Source organism: Nematolebias whitei, chromosome 12 (assembly GCF_014905685.2).
Source record: "Nematolebias whitei isolate Nwh7 chromosome 12, NemWhi1, whole genome shotgun sequence".
NCBI classification, from domain to species: domain Eukaryota; kingdom Metazoa; phylum Chordata; class Actinopteri; order Cyprinodontiformes; family Rivulidae; genus Nematolebias; species Nematolebias whitei.
The window spans coordinates 6,223,576-6,229,315 of NC_056509.1; positions in this window are offsets into that span (position 1 = coordinate 6,223,576).

Genomic DNA, 5,740 nt, shown 5'->3' on the forward strand with positions numbered 1-5,740 from the left:
ATATATATATACACATACATATATGTATATATATATGTGAGTGTGTATATATATGTGTGTGTGTATATATATATATATATGTGTGTGTGTATATATATATATGTGTGTGTATATCTATCTATCTATATATATATATATATATATATATTATAATATGTGTGTGTGTAAAGACGTTTTAAACATTTCCCACAGTGTTGCAATGTTCTAAACTCTACATGCTCTAAAAGAGCCCAGCATGTCATGATTTCAGCTCTCTGCCATGCCTACTTCGCAGCAGTGTGGATATATGACACTGCAGGAGGAAGGTTCTCCTGCAGCTGTGGGCTGCACACAGGTGCAGCAGGTGCTAAATACTTTAAAACAATTAATTTTAAATAACAATTCCATGCTGAATTCTCCAACTTCTGACACAAATCTTGCAAATATGGATGACACCATGTGTCCTTCTTACCTCGCTAGATGGTTGGCTGCACCAAGGTTTGAATTCTGACACCCTGATCTTATGTATCAAAGTTGTTCGACAGGACGTGACAAACCATCCAGCCTGGAAATGTGCAAAAAATTTGGCCCTCAGTGATTTGTGGTTGTAACCCCAAAAATGGAAAAATGGTTCTATACAGTTTATCCCAGGAACAACCTAAGAGATCTCTGTCCAGTAGAGTGCAGTCCAAGGAACAAGGCCCAGGTCAGGGATATTTAACTGAACGGCTCAGGGGGTCACAGTTACTGAAAGCCAGCAGCTCAGGGGCCGGACACCCAGCAATTGAAGTCATCATGTAAATAAACCAACGTTTACAATGATCTGTTACCTTTTTAATTTGTTTTGTTGCATTGAATCAAAAGTGCAATAAACAGAACCAAAGAACCAAAAAAAAAAAGATTATTTTTTATGAACTCATTGGCGAGTGAATGAAGTCACCCAAGGGCTGGAAGTGGCCCACGGCCCCCAGATGAATATCTCTGGCCTAAGTCCTCTCTCTGGTACAGTAGATAAACCAGGTTCAAAAAGCAACCACTGATGTGGAAAAAATAGAGCAAGCTGTGCGTATAAGTGTGAGTATAAAAATAAGTTTTAAAAAAAGACAACCAAATTTTTCTGTAGAGATTGTAATATATTTCCAAAAATATATGTACAGTCTATTACAAAGATTAAAAAGCCAAAAAAAACAAACAGTCTAAATAACAGGAAATGTTCTAATAAAATGATCTTACAGTTCTGCTGTTAAAGAAAATACTTTGACCAGTGAATTTAGTCAATACTTTCACTGAAAAATAAATAACAAACCAACATTCTATATTACATTACTGTACAAAAACTAAAGACAAAACTGCAAATAAAGCCAGGACTACAGATGAAAACGAAACCAGCTGTCTTTGGTCCTAAATGAACAAAAAAATCTTGTGGGTTGACAATAATTTCTTTGTAAAATACAAAAATATAGTGCATTTATTTTAATGTATTCAGATTTCTCTAATGAGTAACAGGTGTAAAAAAAACAATATAAATAAAAATGTACAAGTTTTACAATTAGAACATATACAAAGATCCTCTTAAATCGCAGCTCTTGTTGACATGACTGATAGTGCTGCTGTCTTTGGAATTCCCTTTAGCGTCTAACAAAGTTAAGACAGGTCCACTGGACGGATTGAAAAAATAACAATTAAAAATTAAAAACTTGTTGAAACGTTTCATCTTTTATCCAAAACACTTCCTCAGTCTGAGGAGCTGCAACAAACCCAGTCTTATAAATAGCACCTTCTCAGAGTGGATCAACCAGTTTGCTGCTGACATCCAGAACCAGCTGCTCACATGCTCAAGAAGGACCATCAGCCTAACGAGGGATCATTAGTGCCCTGATGGCTGTTTACTATTCACAGAGGGCTGAGGGTGCATTCACACCTGATAGTCCAGTAGACTCGGTTCTGGACCAATATTCATGACCTTTTGTTACATTTGAGCTGGTGCGTTTGCATTCACACTGCACTGTGAAGTCAAGCCAACCTGTTCCCTCGCTCGCCTGTGGGGGCGCTGCATCAAGAACTACTGAAAGAAACAACACAAAAACCTCTGAAGACATGTCTTCTTCTTCTTCTTCTGGAAATAAAAACAAAAACGAAGTGGCATCAAGTTTTAGCAGTTTTAGGAGTTATATTTTGTCATTTTTCAAAAATGGACTCAGCATGAGCAGAAGATGAGACAGAAGACCATGGAGAATATTGTTTTCCACACAAGGCAGCTGACGGATCCATATGAGGTCAGAGAAATGCGTGTTTGTTTGTCCTGCGCTGTACTCCACTTCCTGCTTGTGGAGCGGGGCTCGGTCTGTTTACATTCACACTGTACTTGAACCACGCTGGAGTTTTCTTCTACCGGACCGAGACCTAGGTTTTAGCCCGGGCCAGAGTTCACCTTTTTGTTCCGTGACAGAGTTCGATGGTGCGTTCAAACCTCCCCAAACGAACCGGACTTTCTAGGAAAACGAACTAGAGTTCGATTAAAGCGGACTAAACAGGGCTGGTGTGAATGCACCCTGAGTGATACTAGCAATAACAGCATTTTAAGAGGGGGACAGTTGAACACGGATTGAACATGGAGGCTCCGCCCGTTTAATGATGGACAGTTTATCTTCACAAAGATGGCCTCCTTCACTCCTCTCTCAAACCATCGTTCCTCTCTGTCCAGGATGTGAACATCTTCATCCCTGAAAGAGTGACCGCTGGCCTGGAGATGAGTGTAGACCGCAGAGTCCTGGCCTGATGATGTTGATCTTCTGTGCAACCCAGTCTTTTGGATAAAAGATGCAACGTTTCAACAAGTTTATTTTCTTTTACATTTTTTTTAATCCGTCCAGAGGCCCTGACTTAACTTTGTTAGATTTTTCTACCTGGATTATTGAGCATGCATCAGGATATCCTTTTAATCTCCCCAACAGAGCTCATCTGCCATCCAACTCACTTCCAACCACTGAACCACTCTGTTTGAAAAAATACATCAGAGTTGTCAACCGTCATTCTTAATTTTGGCAATCACCTCAAAACCTACAGGTTGTTGTCTTTTTTTTTTACGTCTTTGCTGAAACAGAACTACAACAAAACATTTGTATTCCTGAATTTAGTGAGCTGAAGTTGGGGAATCCACCGGAACAAGCTGAAAGGAACAGCAAGAGGCTTGTGAAAGTTGTAGGCGTTTCAGACGCTGAATCAGTTGTACCCTGGCATTAATCTCTATTTGGCTTGAACTAATACCTCCCCTGTACGGAAAAAATAAAGAAAAGTAGAGGTGTCCTACTCTTGGGAGTGTGGGTCTCATCTTAGGGCTCAGGTTGAAAACCTGAGCGTGGAGTGGGGGGTTGTGGGTGCTGCCTGTGGAGTTTTGTGCTGACTCTATTCAGTTCAAAGCTTTGAACCGGTCCAAATTGCTGAGCTCTGCTGTACTGATGAAAGGAGGGTGTGCGTGACTAAGAGCTCTGGTCAGGGCTAATTCCTGGTGTCTCTAGTTAAAGGTGAGGGACAAAGTGGAAATGATTGTACAGCTCTAAAGCCAGTTGGTGTTTTTCATGTCAACAAACAGAAAGTGTGGAGCTCTCTTCTGTTAGACGATTCAAACAATATGCTTTAATCATAAACATTTGGTTCTGTGCTGTCTCACACAGTTTAATGTTTATTTGAATCAGACAAGAGCAACTCTTGGCACAGGGACTCCGTAAAATGTATCTCACATGTTCCCTTGCATGGGTTGTCTTGCTGGTCATTTTTTTTCTAACGTTGAAAAATGGGGCGACGTGTGGCGCAGCTGGTAGAGCTGTTGCCTGAGAAGGTTGCTGGTTCAAATCCCAGTCGGGGGCCCTTCTGGGTGGAGTTTACATGTTCTCTCCGTGCTGCATGTGTTTTCTCCAGGTACTCCAGTTTCCTCCCACAGTCCAAAAACATGCATGTTAGACTGACTGGTAACTCTGAATTGTCTCTACATGTGAGTGAGAGAGTGAAAGGTTGTTTGTCTCATTTGTCTCCATGTGTCCCTGTGATGGACTGGAGACCTGTCCAGGGTGTCCCCTGCCTCTTGCAAAGTGACTGCAGGACGTGGGCACCTGTGACCCTTGCGGCCCAGAAAGGAAGAAGTGGGTCAAGATAATGGATGGATGAATTCTAGAGTGCTACAGCTGTATTTTACACCAAAGTGGTTGAAAATATCAAAGTTCATGCTCAATAATCCAGGTAGAATAATCCAACATGGATTTGCTTCCGTGTTGGAACCACTTTGGCCATGATTGCCAAGAACGAGCTGGCGGGGGAGAGAGTGGACTCCAAAAACCATCTTAGCACCATCAAACTGGTTGGCCCATTATGAGAAGGTGCTATTCATAAGACTGAGTTTGTTGTGGCTCCTCGGCCTGATGAGGTCAGAGGACCTGTTGGATTTTCTACCTGGATTATTGAGCATGCATCAGGATTACGTTGTTACTTTTATATGGAAGATTAAAATGATTTATGAGAGTAACTAGCACCAGCAGTAGCAACGTGTTGCCATGTAGGTAGAGCCTGGGCGCACTTCCTGCTAATCACCATCATAATTATATTTCTGCCAAAATAATGATGTACAGTAGTCCCTCGTTTATCGCGGGGGATCCGTACCCTGAAGCTAAGGCTGGGCGATATGGACCAAATTTAATATCCCAATATTTTTAAGCTAAATCACGATATATGAAATAAATCGCAATATTCAAACATCTGCGAAGTTCACGGCACAAACCAATTCAGACATGTTCCTAGTTTTAGAATTTTACATCGCTTTACAATGTAGCTGTTTTTGTGTCGTTTTTTAATAGAATTTCTTTCCATTTTTCAATTTCCACGCTTTCTTTTATGATTGTCTACTGTTGTCATCGTTCTTTGTTAAAACAGGTCTCTCCTGTAAATGAGTGCTCGAGGCTCAATGAGACTAACCTGTAGAAATAAAGGTGGAACGAATCCATTTTTTTTTCTTTCCATAAAGTAATAACAAAATATATTTCTGAGTGAAAGCTTTGTCCCTGTTGTCACACAGGCACATTTATTACAAACAGCTGACACTCTACTAATAAATGTCTAAAAAATAAACTATTTACATATATTAAAGTTAGATGGGCAGGAAAAGGAGAACTACTGTCACAGATTTTCAAGTCTTCCAGTGAGGGGTGGCATGACATAAAGCGCTGGCTTATCATATCACTAAAGACACGTCCTTAGCGGCTCTGTCTTGTTCCACAGTTGAGACTGGGACAGTGTCCTTAGCGATATAATAAGCTGCTGTTTTACCTGAGCTGCAGCTTCACACGCTTCATACTCCACTTATAGAGCTGTTTTAAAGGTGAGAAAGCTTCGTGGTGCCGACCTGTTGTCAGGACTTGTTTTCAGCATAGTCTACAGAGAACATGTTTCTGCTGCTCATCTGACAATTTAAATCAAACCATCTCCAAATAACAGCCATTGTTCATCTTTGTGCTCAGCAGCTCAGCTGATCTTCGACATCCTCTCCTGTGTTTACTTGTTGTGTAAACTCCTGCCCACCTGGAGAAGCAGGAAGTGAGGGAGCACAAGCAGGTGAGGGGCTGTGTTTGTATTCAGGGAGGGACAAGGAGGGGCTGTGTGAAGTTACATATATACATATATGCGTGTGTGTGTATGTATATGTACTCATTGTTAGCGTCCATTCCTGAATATGAGATCGGTAGAGCACTTTATATGAGAAATATTATACAAA